This window comes from Scyliorhinus canicula, chromosome 2 (genome assembly GCF_902713615.1).
Source record: "Scyliorhinus canicula chromosome 2, sScyCan1.1, whole genome shotgun sequence".
Lineage (NCBI taxonomy): Eukaryota > Metazoa > Chordata > Chondrichthyes > Carcharhiniformes > Scyliorhinidae > Scyliorhinus > Scyliorhinus canicula.
Genome location: NC_052147.1, coordinates 143,895,967 through 143,913,024, shown reverse-complemented (window position 1 = coordinate 143,913,024; position 17,058 = coordinate 143,895,967).

The following is a 17,058-nucleotide window of genomic DNA, read 5'->3' as shown; positions in this document are numbered from 1 at the left end:
GTGAGGGCAAAACCCACACAAAAATGAGGAGAATGTGCAAACTCCACACGGACAGTGACCCAGAGCCGGGATCAAACCTGAGATCTTGGCGCCGTGAGGCAACAGGGCTAACCCACTGCGCCACCGTGCTGCCCCAGTTTCTTACGATCCTGGGCCAAGCAGTTGCCATACCAGGCTGTGATGCAGCCAGATAGGATGCTATCTATGGCACATATGTAGACGTTTGTGAGAGTCGATGCAGACGTGCCGAATTTCTTTAGCTTCCCTAGGAAGTAGAGACGCACAGACTATTGATGATGGTGACCCCCAGGAACGTAAAGCAATTGACCATCTTTATCAATCTGTTGAATCTGTATTATACCTTATCCAAGGACAGTATATCCTTGGGGTGGTACCCAAAACTAAATACATAGACATGGACTCATAACAGTCAAGTTATGGATATGACTTGTGCTTTCTGGTGATCCATTTAAGAACACAGTCCTACTTTTTAAATGGAGTACGCACCATTAATTTCTTGCTGACTCAGCCTAAACCAAAAACGTTCAAAGGCATTAACTGAGCTTCCATCTATTGGTTGTGGATTAAATATTAGCCATAATATTGGGGATAACTCTCCTGATCTTCATTGAAGTTTCACAGGCACATGAGAGGATAGCTGTGGCCTTAGTTCACCATTGCAACTGAAAACAGCAATTCCAATAGCATCGCAGTCCCTCAGTGTACACTGGAGTGACAGTCTATATATTGAATCCATGAACCTGGCGAAAGTACTACCCACTGTACCAAAGTGGACAACCTAAGGTGAAAAAAATATGATCAAACAATCTTGGGGAGTACAGAACCAGAAATATGTGCCTGGTACAAATTGGATCAGTGCCCGAGCACAATGTAAGACCATCAGAAATAGAAACAGGAGTAGGCCATTCGACCCTTCAAACCTGCTATGCCTTTTGATATGATTATGGTGATCCCTGACTGTGCTGCGAATATTAAGCCAATCCTCAGTGCTGTGCTATAGACTTACTGAATGGATGACAACAACTTGGATTTACAAAACACCTTTAAGATCCCACGGCGCTTGCTTCACAGGAGCAAAAACCTGATATCAAACCACATAAGGAGGTATTAGGAATGTGACCACATTCTGGGTTAAAGAGGTCAAAGAGGAGTTTCTGAAATGAAGAGAGAGTTGTGGGGATGCGGGAAAGGCTTAGGGAGGGAGAGAGGCCGCTGTCAGAAGGTTTGAGGTGGCTAAAACTGAGGTCGAACTGAACCAGTTAAACATACTAAACGATTACTTCCAGAGATATTTACTCAAGAAGACGCCACTGAGAGGCCACCAATTATAGGTAATTCGCCAAGTAAATTTAACAATATCAACATTACTTGAACAAAGGCCCTAGACAGTCAAGAGAAGGTCAAAACAAATAACCATCCAGGGATTTATGTACTTGGGGGTGCTAAATGAAACTGGAGACTAAATTGACTGAGTGCTGATGGTTATCATGAGAGAGTCAATGCAGACAGGGGAGATCAAATGAATCCTATCTTTTTTTATTTAAAAAATGGTGACGACACAAACCTGGGTAACCATAGGCCCTAGAATGTTGATTAAGCTTGTCAAACATTGATGGTTGCCATAAAAGCTGCAGCAGTTTAAATTTTATACATAGTGGCTTAAAGTACAAAGTAACAAGATAACGATAAAGGTGTCGGCTGGGTAGCTTCTTTGTCAGAAAGTTGTGAAGTCAAGTCTCACTCTAGAAACTTGAGCTTAAAACCTAGGCGGACACTCCCAATGCTGTACTGAGGGGTTGGCTGTGTTTCAGATGAGATGTTAAACTAAAATTCTTGTCTGTTCTCTAGTATAGATGTAAAAGGCCCCGTGGGTCTACTTCAAAGAAAGGCAGCGGAGTGCTCTCCAGTGTCCTGGCCAATATTTATCCCCCATCCAACATTACTAAAATCAGATGATTCCGGAGGGTGCCAAACCCTCCAGGACTGGCCTGGAGTCCCTCAGGAATTGATAATAACATTAATCTTTATTGTCACAAGTAGGCTTACATTAACACTACAATGAAGTTACTGTAAAAATCCCCTAGTCGCCACATTCCAGCGCCTCTTCGGGTACACAGAGGGAGAATTCAGAAATTCCAAAATACCTAACAAGCACATCTTTCGGGACTTGTCGGAGGAAACCGAAGCACCTGGAGGAAACCCACGCAGACACTGGTTGAACACGCAGACTCTGCACAGACAGTGATCCAAGCCGGGAATCGAATCTTGGACCCTGGAGCTGTGAAGCAACACTGAAGATTGAAGATCATTCTCCAGCATACTGCTGTCTGTAATCCTGGAGAAAATTCATCGCACATTAAGAAAGATTGTGTTTTATTTTGTTTGAACATTTCTTTTTTCCATATCCAAAAGTATTACAAATGGTGGTTGGGGGGGGGAGGGGAGGCTGTCTGGCTTCTGGCTGGTAGCCATGCATCATCCAATTGGGTAATGAGTCTTTTTGCTTTCCAATTGGTATCTGAAGGCCGTGCGTCACAAGGGTGGGATGTGGTGACTGATGAATAGGGGCAGGTTATGTGATGAAACCTCCAGGACTAAATTTAATCGCAGTTGGCAACCCTAATCATTGGGCCGTTATAACATTGCTGTTTATGGGAGCTTACTGTACACAAATCAGCAGCTGTACCACCTACGTTAGACAGTGATTGCACTCCAAAAACACATCATTGGCTGCAAAGCACTTTGGGATCGGATGAAGCTACAAAAGTCTCTATATAAATGCTGTGCTGCGCTGATAAATATTGATGGCTCTATGACTAAATAAGCAGAAACAGCACATTATGTAGCTTTGCTTCAGAAGGAGATGATTTGACTAAAGGAACCATCCAGGACATCTTGAGCAATTGGCACGTGTAGTTGATAGTGGAAAACCCCATGAGATAGGAGTGAATTTTCACTCCATCCATTTTGACACTCCAATTTTGCCTATGCAAAGTTGGAGGGTAAGGCACCTCAAGGAAATTCACCACAATGGTGCTATTGGTCTTCTCAAAGCTCTCAATAAAGTACCACATAAAAGTTCCACTAATAATATTGATAGGAGATTCGTTGAAAGAGAAAGCAGGGGCAGCATGGTGGTACAGTGGGCAGCACTGCAGCCTCACGGCGCTGAGGTCCCAGGTTCGATCCCGGCTCTGGGTCACTGTCCATGTGGAGTTTGCACATTCTCCCCATGTTTGTGTGGGTTTCACCCCCACAACCCAAAGGTTTTTAAAAAATAAGTTTAGTGTACCCAATTAAATTTTTCCAATTAAGGGGGCAATTTAGCGTGGCCGATCCACCTAGCCTGGTAGTGTTGTCACTGGACTAGTAATCTAGAGACCCAGGACAAGATGTAGGGACCTGGGATCAAATCCCACCATGGCAGTTGGTGAAATTTGAGTTCAGTAAAAAAAACATCTGGAATTAAAAGTCTAATGATGAAGATTGTTGCAAAAACCCATCTGAAATCTTGCCACCCCTTATTTATATGCTGAGGAATCTTGATGAGGGACTTGAACCCACAATCTTCTAACTCACAGTAAAGAGCCATGGCTGACACAGGGGCAAATCAGGGCTGCAAATGTACTCTCTTTCCACTCTGCAGGAGATCATACTCTAAATCTTCCTCAGTAATCTGGATTCAGAGAGGTGACGGAAATGGACTGCAAAGTCTTTTTTAATAAATTTAGTATACCCAATACATTTTTTCCAATTAAGGGGCAATTTAGCGTGGCCAATCCACCTAGCCTGCACATCTTTGGGTTGTGGGAGTGATGCACCATCAATTGGACTCGAGTCGTAGTGAAGTTCCAAACAACAGGCTTGTGGTCGTACAGAGAAAGGCCGACTGCCAGCCAACACGAGCTCTTATACCCTGCCTTGTAGGCGGAGCTACCAACCTCTCAGCCAATCAGTGGGGAGTCACATGACCAGCCACAACCAATTGGCAGAGAGGCACATGACTTGCCTGGGCGAATGGGAAGCGAGGCTGCTGTACCAATGGCAGCTTGGTTCTCCGGTAATATGATCTCTCTAGCCATACTACCACAGTCAGCCCTTGTGGAGAAAGAAGTGGGGGGGGTGGGAAGGAGTGGCGGGAGAGACGGGGGGGGGGGGGGGGTGTATGGCCCATAAAACTGTAGTATGACTAGAGACCTTCTCAGGTAGTACCGAGGTAACTATGGCTGCCCACTGGCCCGTGACGAACATGCAAGAAAACAACAATAACCATAGTAATAATAATAAAAACATCTGCATGGAACATGTGCAGAACATGAAAATCCATAAGGTCCATCAAATTGACTCGATCAGCCGGATGGGTGCTTTCGGTGTCCTGCCGGAACTGCGCAGTGGCGCCGGTGACGTTGGAGCGGTGGTCATCCGTGACTCAGGGAGCTGTGGTCGTGGTCCTGTCGGAGTTGGTGGTGGCCGGGGGAAGGGGTTCCTGTGCGCTGGGTTGCGGGGGCGCCGGGGGCAGTCGGAACTGGGGAGAGGGTGTTGGTGTTGGGGGGTGTGGCCGCACTCCGGCGGGTGCCAGGTCCCGAAGGGAGACCGTGTCCTGTCATCCGTCGGGATACTCCACGTACGCGTACTGCGGGTTCGCATGGAGTAACTGGACTCTCTCAACCAACGGGTCGGACTTGTGCACCCGCACGTGCTTCCGGAGCAGGATGGGCCCGGGGATGGCCAGTCAGGTTGGGAGCGGGGATCCTGAGGACGACTTCCTGGGAAAAACAAGAAGACGTTCGTGGGGGGTTTGATTCGTGGCAGTACAGAGGAGAGACTGAATAGAGTGAAGGGCTTCTGGGAGGACCTCTTGCCAGTGGGAGACTGGGAGACACCTGGACCGCAGGGCCAGCAGGACGGTCTTCCAGACCGTACCGTTCTCCCTCTCGACCTGACCGTTACCCCGGTGGTTATAACTGGTCGTCCTGCTAGAGGCGATGCCCCTGCTGAGCAGGAATTGAAGCAGTTCATCACTCATAAAGGAGGACCCCCGGTCGCTGTGGATGTACGCGGGGTAACCGAACAGGGAGAAAATGGAGTGGAGGGCTTTGATGACAGTTGAAGTGGTCATGTCGGGGCAGGGGATGGCAAAAGGGAAGCGGGAGTACTTGTCAATCACATTTAAAAAGTATATGTTACGGTTGTTGGAGGGGAGGGGTCCCTTGAAGTCCATGCTGAGACGTTCAAAGGGGCGGGAAGCCTTTATCAGATGCGCCTGCTCGGGGTGGTAAAAGTGCGGTTTGCACTCTGCGCAAATGTGGCAATGCCTGGTCACGGTCCTGACCCCTTCGATGGAGTAGGGCAGGTTGCGGGTCTTAATGAAATTAAAGAAGCGAGTTACCCCTGGATGGCAGAGGTCCGCGTGGAGGGTACGGAGGCGGTCTATCTGCGCGTTGGCGCAGGTACCGTGGGACAGGGCATCAGAAGGCTCGTTGAGATTCCCAGGACGATACAAGATATCGTAGTTGTACGTGGACAACTCGATCCGCCACCGCAAGATCTTGTCGTTCTTGATCTTGCTCCTCTGTGCATTATCGAACATGAAAGCTACTGACCGTTGGTCTGTGAGGAGGCTAAACCTCCTGCCGGCTAGATAGTGCTTCCAATGTCGCACAGCTTCGACTATGGCCTGTGCCTCCTTTTCCACCGAGGAATGGCAGATTTCGGAAGTGTGGAGATTCCGGGAGAAAAAGACCACGGGTCTGCCCGCTTGGTTGAGGGTGGCCGCCAGAGATACATCGGACGCGTCGCTCTCGACCTGGAATGGGAGGGACTCGTCGACAGCGCGCATCGTGGCCTTCGCAATGTCAGTTTTGATGCGGCTAAAGGCCTGGCAGGCCTCCATCGACAGGGGAAACGTGGTGGGTTGGATGAGGGGGCGGGCTTTGTCAGCGTAGTTAGGGACCCACTGGGCATAATAAGAAAAGATGCCCAGACAGCGTTTGAGGGCTTTGAGGGAGTTGGGAAGGGGGAGTTCCATAAGGGGGCGCATGCGTTCGGGGTCGGGGCCTATCACTCCATTACGCACTACGTAGCCGAGGATAGCTAGACGGTCGGTGCTAAACACGCGCTTATCCTTATTATACGTGAGGTTAAGGAATTTTGCGGTTCAGAGGAATTTGCAGAGGTTGGTGTCCTGGTCCTGCTGGTCATGGCCGCAGATGGTGACATTGTCGAGATACGGGAAGGTGGCCCGTAAATTGTATTGGTCAACCATTCGGTCCACCTCCCTTTGGAAGACCGAGACCCCATTTGTGACACCAAACGGAACTCTTAAAAAGTGGTAGAGTCGCCCATCCTCTTCGAACGCAGTGTACTTTCGGTCACTCGTGCAGACTTTGTACTGCGCGATCCTGTTAACCAGGTCGGAGATACGGGGGAGAGGATACGCGTCCAGCTGCGTAAACCTGTTGATGGTCTGACTGTAATCGATGACCATATGGTTTTTCTCCCCAGTCTTAACCACCAGCACTTGTGCTCACCAGGGACTGTTGCTAGCCGCTATGACCCCTTCCTTCAGGAGACTTTGGACCTCGGACCTGATGAAGGTCCAGTCCTGGGCACTGTACTGTCTGCTCCTGGTGGCGACGGGTTTGCAATCCGGGGTGAGGTTCGCAAACAAGGAAGGGGGTTCGACCTTGAGGGTCGCGAGGCTGCAAACAGTAAGGGGGGGAATACAGCCGCCGAATTTAAAAGTTAGGCTCTGCAGGTTGCACTGAAAATCCAGTCCAAGAAGTGCCGGTGCACAGAGGCAGGGGAGGACGAGGAATTTATAATTTTAAAAAGCCCTCCCCTGGACCGTGAGGTCCACTACGCAGCACCCAGTGATTTGGACGGAGTGCGAACCAGATGCTAGAGCTATTTTGTGCTTTACGGGGTGAACGGGTGGCGCGCAGCGTCTTACCGTGTCAGGGTGGACGAAACTCTCTGTGCTGCCGGAGTCCAGTAGGCAGCTTGTTTCGCGACCGTTGAGGTGGATCTGTGTGGTCGCCGTGGAAAGCGTGCGGGGCCGTGACTGGTCCAGTGTCACCGAGGCGAGTCGTGGCAGGAACGCGGAGTCGTCATCCAGGACAGAGTAATTGCTTGCGGGCTCCTCCGTGCCGATCCAAGATGGCGGCGTCCGACGGCTGCACGTGGTGGGGGATGAACAAGATGGCAGCGCCCTGGGGTCACACGTGGAGTCGGGGGCCCAAAATGGCGGCGCCCGGGGCTCGCACGTGGTATCGGGGGCCCAAACTGGCGGCGGCCATGGATCACTCATGGCGGTGGGGGGTGGAGGCAGCGAGGTCCGCGGGCCGCACGGGGCCCTAGAGGAGTGCAGGGGGAGGGCCCCGCGGTCGCTGTCTGGAACAGCAGCGACCGACTTGGAGAGGCAGACGGCCGCGAAATGGCCCTTTTTGCCGCAGCGCGGGCGGGGGTGCTTGGCCTGCCCGCAGAAATAGCAGCGGGGGTCCGTGGGCTTGTCTGGGCATCCTGCAGTGCAAGTCTTGGGGTCCAAGTCGGCGGGGGTGAGGGGGCTGTGCCACGCTGCCCAAGGGTCTGCCGCGCGGCCGGGGGCATACGCGCGCGTGTTGCGGTCAGCGACCTCCAAAGAGGATGCAAGGGTCCGTGCCTCAGTGAGGCTGAGAGCGTTCTTCTCTAACAGTCTCTGCCGTATTTGGGGTGACTGCATGCCCGCAACAAAAGCATCCCTAATCAAGAGTTCGGTGCGCTCCGCAGCAGTGACCTGCAGGCAGGCGTAGTTTCTCCCTAGGACAATGAGAGCCCGATAGAATTCATCGAGGGACTCACCGGGAAATTGTTGCCTTGTTGCCAGGAGGTGCCGCGCGTAGACTTGGTTTACTGGCCTGATGAAGTGTCCTTTTAGGAGATCCATGGCGACATCATAGTCCAGTTCGTCCTTTATCATCGAGTAAACGGCGGTGCCCACGCACGAGTGGAGGATGTGGAGTTTCTGCTCCTTTGTTGGTCGATTTTCTGTTGTAGAGAGGTAGCTGTTGAAGCACGCCAGCCAATGTTTAAAAGTTGCTGATGCGTTTGCAGCATGCGGGCTGATCCGGAGGCATTCCGGCTTAATCCGTAGTTCCATTTTCAAAGTCTAGCGTATTAAATTGATGCACCATCAATTGGACTCGAGTCGTAGTGAAGTTCCAAACAACAGGCTTTAATACGCTAGATGTGAGCCCGGCAGTGGTCGTACAGAGAAAGGCCGACTGCCAGCCAACACGAGCTCTTATACCCCGCCTTGTAGGTGGAGCTACCAACCTTTCAGCCAATCGGTGGGGAGTCACATGACCAGCCACAACCAATTGGCAGAGAGGCACATGACTTGCCTGGGCCAATGGGCAGCGAGGCTGCTGTACCAATGGCAGCCTGGTTCTCCGGTAATATGATCTCTCTAGCCATACTACCACAGGGAGCAAAACCCACGCAAACACGGGGAGAATGTACAAACTCCACACGGACAGTGACCCAGAACCAGGTTCGAACCTGGCACCTCGGCGCCATGAGGATGTAGGGCTAACCCACTGCGCCACCGTGCTGCCCCTGGACTGCAAAGCTAAGGGGTCAAGTCAAGATTGACAAGGCAGGGGGCGACACGGTGGCACAGTCGTTAACACTACTGCCTCAGCACCAAGGACCCGTGTTCGTTTCCGGCCCCACTTCGCTGTCCGTATGGAATTTCCACATTCTTCCCGTGTCTGTGTGGGTCTTACTGCTACAACCCAAAGATATGCAGGATAGGTGGATTGGCCACGCTAAATTGCCCCTTAATTTTAAAAAAATAGATTGACAAGGCAGCCAAGTGGCTACGAGAGGATTTAGCGAACATTTGGAAGCACCATCAAGGGCAGCACGGTGGAGCAGTGGTTAGCACTGCTGCCTCACGGCGCCAAGGTCCCAGGTTCAATCCTGGCTCTTGGTCACTGTCCATATGGAGTTTGCACATTCTCCCCATGTTTGTGTGGGTTTCACTCCCACATCCCAAAGGTGTGCAGGGTAGGTGGAATGGCTGTACTTAATTGGAAAAAATGAATTGGGTAATCTAAATTTTTTTTTTAAGAAGCACTGTCGCTGTTACAATTCAGCACAAATGAGAGAAAGAGAGAAAGACAAATTAATGATTAGTGTGGCAGCAGCAAGGTTCTGCATCTCCTTTGTCAGAAAGGCAATGCAAGTTGGCTTGATTCACAGACATTTGGAAACGGGAGTGAATCAAGATTGCTGTCGCTGCGCCAGGGTGCAACACGTATAATAGACACAATACTGCGGATGCTGGAATCTAAGAGAATGCTGGAAAAAGTCAAAACAGGTTTGGCAGTATCAGTCGGGATTGTTATTTTTCTCTCCCTACAGATGCTGCCTGACCTGTTGAGCTTTTGCAACATTCTCTGTACTTGCGATACTTCCAGCCTAGCTTTGGGAGGAGTCTTAGCCGAAAATCTGAAGAGGGTGATGACAGACCATGTCTATGTCTGGTCACAGTGATGAGCAAAACAAACACATTGCTGAGATGACATGGCCAGATCAGTGGAATCAATACATTAAAAAAAAATCTTTATTGTCACAAGTAGGCATACATTAACACTGCAATGAAGTTACTGTGAAAAGCCCCTAGTCGCCACATTCTGGTGCCTGTTCAGGTACACTGAAGGAGAATTCAGAATGTCCAAATGACCTAACAGCTCGTCTTTCGGGATCTGTGGGAGAAAACCGGAGCACCCGGAGGTAACCCACGCAAACATAGGGAGAACGTGCAGACTTCATACAGACAGTGACCCTAGCCGGGAATTGAACCTGGGACCCTGGAGCTGTGAAGCAACAGTGCTAACCACTGTGCTACCGTGCTGCCATAAATGCACCAATGAGCAACAAATCATTCCTATGGCAGGGTCTGTGGCTATATTAGCTGCCTGCCCTCTTGGGTCAACACGCTGGGTCCAGTCACTATTGCAGTAGAGGAAAGCCAGCAGCCAATTTGCACACAGCAAGCTCCCACACACAGCAACAAAATCATTTCCAGTTCTCCAGCTTTGACAAAGAGTTATCCAGACTCGAAACTTTAACTAATGTCTCTCTGCACAGATGCTGTCAGACCTGCTGAGATTGTCCAGTCTTTTCTGTTTTTGATTAAGATTCCAGCATCCAGGGGCAGCACGGTGGTGCAGTGGTTAGCACTGCTGCCTCACGGCGCCGAGTTCCCAGGTTTGATCCCGTCTCTGGGTCACTGTCCGTGTGGAGTCTGCACAGTCTCCCTGTGTTTGTGTGGGTTTCGCCCCCACAACCCAAAGATGTGCAGGCTAGGTGGATTGGCCACGCTAAATTGCCCCTTAATTGGAAAAAATTAATTGGGTACACTAAATTTATTTTAAATAAGATTCCAGCATCTGCAGTAATTTGTTTTTATCTTCATGAAGAATTTATAGATGTGTATCAGAAAGTGAATGGAACAGAGAAGGCTACTTCTGTGCACTCTTAAAGTTGAACCTCAATTGCAAGATGAGATCAAAGGTAACACAGGTAACAACAACTTCAGGACAATTGTCAGGGAGCTTGATGTCTCTTAAGGAAAGATGGACTGAATCGCCGGTACTCATCATTGTGCTTGTCCCGTGAAAGGGTTAACCCAGAGCTGAGTGCTGCGCAGAGATATTGCACAGTGCAAGAGTGAAGCGTGCTGTTACTTGTAGCTGAGTCAGACAGTGGGGGACCCTTGTGCTGATTTCTGCTGCCAGTTTGTGGTGGTGTCCACTTATTGTTTTACATCCGTTTCCCTCTGAAAGCAACTAATTTTAGGGATGAGTAATAGTTTTTAAAGCCATTGAAACCCTTTCGAGAAACACACTGACCTCTCCAGAGCTGAGTAAACATAGGTTTGTTATATTACCAAAGACGCTTATTTGCTTAGCATTTTCTACCTGAAAAAGAGAGGCAGTGAAGACAAGCCTCTCTTGGTCTTTTACCTTTCTCCCTATTTTTTTCTCTTTCTAACTCTCTTTGTGTTACTGTCTGAGTATCCCAGACATCTGCTTTGTTAGCAAAACAGCGCAAATTGGCTTGATTCAGGATGTTACCAAGTGGAGAGTGAATCAAGATTGCCAGCACTGAACCAAGGTGCAGCACTTGATAGTCCAGCTTGAGCACTAGTTGCTGCAACTGGCAAACTTGATTGACACTAAGTGCAGCCTTTGCCAATGTCTGGTCATGTCTGCAAGCACAGGCAGCATGTTGGCACAGTGGGTTAGCCCTGTAGCCTCACAGCACTGAGGTCCCAGGTTCAATCCTGGCTCTGGGTCACTGTCTGTGTGGAGTTTGCACATTCTCTCTTTTAAGATTGAGGAGAAATATTTTTCTGTCAGAGGGTCATTGGTCTGTGGAATTCTCTTCCCCCGAGACTGGTTCACTGAATTTATTCAAGGCAGAGATGGGGGATGGTGGGCAGAGAGGCAGACGACAAAGTGGAGTTGAGACCATGACCAGATCAGCCGTGATCTTACTGGATGGTCGAGCAAACTCCAAGGGCCTACTCCTGTTCCCAAGTCCTTTGTTCCTATGTAAGCCCATGCCAGTTCTTGCAGTGCTCGTTGGGAGATTAAAAACTGTCCAGGATATCTGGAGAACACCTTCATCAAAATAGTGCGACCATGAGACCTTTTACAACCACATGAGAGGCAGAGCTATAGAATCCCAACAGTGCAGACGTAGGCCATTCGGCCCATCAAGTCTGCACCAACCCTCTGAAACAGCTTCCTACCTAGGCCCACACGCCTAGCCTATCCCGGTAACACCACCTAACTTCCACATCTTTGGACTCTAGGAGGAAACCAAAGCACCCGGAGGAAACCCATGCTGACACGGAGAGAGTGTGCAAACTCCACACAAACAAGGCCGGAATCGAATCCGGGTCCTTGGTGTTGTGAGGCTGCAGTGCTTTCTCTAAAGTAAATTCCAAGTAAGGGGAAATTTAGAGTGGCCAATCCACCTACTCTGCACATCTTGGGTTGTGGGGGTGAGACCCACGCAGACAGGGGAAGAATGTGCAAACTCAACACGGATGGTGACCTGGGGTCGGGATCGAACCCGGGTCCTCGGCACCGTGAGGCAGCAGTGCTAACCGCTGCACCACCGTGCTGGGAATTATAACAGCGATTTTGTGCTTCAGTCACCAGAGTGGGGCTTGACCCACAATCCTCTGACTCAAAGGTGAGAGTTCAGTACTTGAGCCGCAGCTGACATCTCAAGAAGTGAAGATAGCCATAGGTCCATGAAATGGCTATTGTTTTAAACACTAGATAGGGTTTTATATGACAAGTCAAGGAGGCGTTTGGAGTCTTTCTGCGGTTGGCTGCAAATGGAATGAAAGGCTATCATGATTCAGTGAGACAGGGCAGCACGGTGGCCTAGTGGTTAGCACAACCGCCTCACGGCGCTGAGGTCCCAGGTTCGATCCCGGCTCTGGGTCACTGTCCGTGTGGAGTTTGCACATTCTCCCCGTGTCTGCGTGGGTTTCGCCCCCACAACCCAAAAATGTGCAGAGTAGGTGGATTGGCCACGCTAAATTGCCCCTTAATTGGAAAAAATAATTGGGTAATCTAAATTTAAAAAAAAAAAAAAATGATTCAGTGAGACTGCTCAGAAGAGCCACTGACAACACGCAACCCAGTGGGTGGAGGGGGGGAATATGAGAAAAGGCTGGAGAGACACAAAAGGGACAATGCGGGAGGGAGGCGGGGGCAATTCCCCCTCCCCCCAATCACAGGGAAAACACAGCCGAAGTTGACGGAGGTGATGGAACAATCAATTCTACGGACACGTGCTTGTAGGATTAGAATAGCGGTTTTAATATACTTACAACAGAGCCAGCCTATTAGCCGTTCAACTTTCGGTGAACTGGCTGGCTGACCCTGTGGCACGGATCTTTATACAGCAGCTCCAGGGGGAGGAGTTCTGGGCGGAGCCAAGGGGGGGAGCCCAGTACAAACTCTCGAGTACTCCCAGAGCTACTCCCCCTGGTGGTCAGGTAGTGCAACTGCACTTACAATATCGGTACATATATATAATGGGAACAGAGTGACATTGGTAGCTTATAACACTGTGTGAATCTCATTCACCACATTCACCCCCTGTGAAAAAAATTAAGTCCGGCGGGGGTGGTGGCTCACAGAGTTAGTCTGTCCGGTGGACGAATTGTTCGTTGCGATCTGCGGAGCACCGGGGTTGCAGCCTCTTGCGGTGGCTGGGTGGGTGTTGAGAGCTGGGGTACGATGGCAGACTCCGGGGCGGGTCTCGTCCAAACTTCATACACCTCTGGCTCGACCGGCGACTGGGGGCGCTGGGGGCGGGCTGGTGTTGGCGCGTGGAACAGGTGGGGCAAGCTTGCGGGATCGGGGGCGCGAGGGGGTGGCAGCATAGGGAACGGGGTAAGGGGTTCCTCAGTGGGGGTGGGGGGGGCTGGATCCAGCGGGTGCAAGGTCCCGAAGGGATACTGTGTCCTGGCGACCGTCCGGGAACTCCACGAATGCGTACTGGGGGTTGGAATGGAGGAGGTGCACCTTTTCAACAAGGGGGTCGGTTTTGTGCGCCCTGACGTGCTTCCTCAGGAGAACTGGGCCTGGTGTCCTCAGCCACGCCGGAAGTGAGACCCCCGTGGTAGTGCCCCTGGAAAAAATGAAGAGCCGCTCGTGAGGGGTTTGATTTGTCGCTGTACAGAGGAGGGATCTAATATGCGTGGAGCGCGTCTGGGAGGACTTCTTGCCATTGGGAGACTTGGAGTTTTCTAGACCGGAGGGTCAGTAGGACGGTCTTCCAGACCGTTGCGTTCTCCCTCTCCACCTGCCCGTTCCCCCTGAGGTTGCAGCTGATTGTCTTGCTCGAGGCGATGCCCTTGTCGAGCAGGTACTGACGCAGCTCATCGCTCATAAAGGACGAACCCCGGTCGCTGTGCACGTAGCTGGGGAACCCAAACTGGGTGAAGACACTATGCAGGGCCCTAATGACTGTGTGGGAGGTCATGTCGGGGCACGGAATGGCAAAAGGGAATCGGGAAAATTCGTCTATGATGTTGAGGAAATAAATGTTCTTGTTAGTGGAGGGGAGTGGCCCTTTGAAATCGATTGCAAGGCGTTCAAAGGGCCTAGAAGCCTTGACCAGGTGGGCCCTGTCTGGTCTATAGAAGTGCGGATTGCACTCTGCACAGATCGGGCAGTCCCTGGTGACCGCTTTTACCTCCTCGTTGGAGAAAGGCAGGTTTCGGGCTCTGATGTAGTGAGTGAGCCGGGTGACCCCTGGATGGCAGAGGTCATCGTGGATGGCTTTCAGACGGCTGATCTGCGCGCTGGCGCATGTCCCGCGGGATAGGGCATCCGAGGGCTCGTTGAGCTTCCCCGGTCGATATTTAATATCGTAACTATAGGTGGAGAGTTCGATCCTCCACCAAAGGATTTTATCGTTTTTTATTTTGCCCCTTTGCGACTTGTCAAACATAAAGGCAACCGATCATTGGTCGGTGATGAGGGTGAACCTCCTACCTGCGAGGTAGTGCCTCCAGTGACGAACAGCCTCCACGATGGCTTGTGCTTCCTTCTCGACTGAGGAGTGTCGGAGTTCTGAAGCGGATAGGGTGCGGGAGAAAAATGCAACGGGCCTCCCTGCCTGATTTAAAGTGGCTGCTAGAGCTACCTCTGAGGCGTCGCTCTCAACCTGAAAGGGAGTGGATTCATCCACCGCCCGCATGGCTGCTTTGGCGATGTCCTCTTTGATGCAGCTGAAGGCCTGGCGCGCCTCAGCTGACAGGGGAAATCGTGTGGCCTTAAAGAGTGGGCGGGCTTTGTCCGCATATTGAGGGACCCACTGGGCGTAGTATGAAAAGAACCCCAAGCACCATTTGAGGGCCTTGGGGCAATGAGGGAGGGGGAGTTCTAAGAGGGGGCGCATACGGTCCGGGTCTGGGCCCAGGACTCCGTTCTCCATGACGTCGCCGAGGATAGCCAGTCTGTTTGTGCGGAAAACGCATTTCTCCTTGTTATAAGTGAGGTTTAATTTCTGTGCCGTTTGGAGAAAACGGTGGAGGTTGGCATCGTGGTCCTGCTGGTCATAGCCGCAGATGGTAACATTGTCCAGATACGGAAACGTGGCCCGCAGCCCGTACTGGTCTACCATTCGGTCCATTGCTCGTTGGAACACCGAGACCCCATTAGTGATGTCGAAGGGGACCCGGAGGAAATGGAAGAGGCAGCCATCGACCTCGAACGCCGTGTAGTGGCGGTCCTCTGGGCGGATTGGGAGCTGGTGGTATGCAGACTTCAGATCCACCGTGGAAAATAGCCGATATTGGGCGATCTGATTTACCATGTCTGCAATTCTGGGGAGGGGATACGCGTCTAGGAGCGTAAAGCGATTTATGGTCTGACTATAGTCGACGACCATGCAAAATTTTTCCCCCGTCTTGACGACCACCACCTGAGCTCTCCAGGGACTATTACTGGCCTCTATGATCCCCTCACTGAGCAGCCTTCGGACCTCCGATCGGATAAAGACCCTATCCTGTAGGCTGTATCGCCTGCTGCGAGTAGCTACTGGTTTGCAATCTGGAGTGAGATTGGTGAAGAGAGGAGGGGGGGAGATGCGCAGCGTGGCTAGGCTGCAGATAGTGAGTGGGGGCAGGGGCCCGTCAAAGCTGAGGGTGAGGCTCTTGAGGTTGCACTGGAAATCCAGGCCTAATAAGAGTGGCGCGCAGAGGTCAGGCAGGACATAAAGTTTAAATTTTGAATAACTAGCGCCTCGCATTGTGAGCGTAGCGACGGTACGTACTTGGATTTGGACTGAGTGGGAGCCCGAAGCGAGGACGATAGTTTGGCTCACAGGAAAAATAGGAAGCGAACAGCGTCTTACCAGCTCTGGGTGTATGAAGCGCTCGGTACTCCCGGAGTCAAAGAGGCATGGCTTGCTGTACCCGTTGATCTGGACCTCCGCCATCGAACTTCGTAGGTGCTTGGGGCGGGATTGATCTAGGGTGACCGCGTTGAGTTACGGACCGCGTGATGGGTGCCCGGGGAAGTCGTCGTCTTCCGAGTGGGCGTCCGGTCGAGTAGATGCCGGTACGTTCTGGCGAGCTTGATGCAGGATCGCTGCGCTGAGTTACGGGCCGCGTGATGAGTGCCCGGGGAAGTCATAGTCTTCTGATGAGCTTTCTGAGCATGCGGATGCAGATGGGGCCCGTGGATCGCACGTGGTGAGCGGCGAGGAAGATGGCATCCAAGATGGCGACCCCCATGAGTCGCACGTGGCCGGCCGCATGGTGGGGGTTTGCCAAGATGGCGGCCCCCATGGATCGCACGTGGCGGGAGGGGGCGGAGTCGGAGCGTAGGCCGCAGCGTTTCGGGCCCCCTGGGCCCGCTGGTGTTGGGAGCGATTTGTTCTCTCCACTGGGGAGTTAGAAACTGGGGCCCTTTTCGCGAGGCACACTCTGGCATAGTGGCCTTTCTTCCCGCAGCTGCTGCAGGTCGCGGATCGGGCTGGGCAGTGCTGCCGCGGGTGCTGGCTTTGGCCACAGAAATGGCAGGCTGGGGCAGCTGAGTAGCTGGCTGGGGCAGCAGAGTAACTGGCTTTGGCAGCGCGGTAGCTGGGGGGACCATGTGGCACAGGCCTGGGGGGGGTTGTTGGTCGGGGGCCCACGATGAGGTCGCGGGGCCCGCGGGAAATGAGGTGAGGCTGCGGAAGGAGACTTCCATAGTGGTAGCAGCCTCCACAGTAGTATCTAAGTCCTGGGCCCCCTTTTCTAGCAATCTTTGGCGCACATAGTTCGATCTAAGGCCCGTTACGAAAACGTCCCACACAGCAAGCTCCCTATGTTCAGCCGCGGTAACGGCTTGATAATTACAGTCATCGGAAAGATTGTTCAGTTCCCGTACAAACTAGGCTAGCGTTTCTGTAGGCCGCTGACGGCGAGTCGTAAACGCGTGGCGTGCATAAACCTCGTTAATGGGCCTA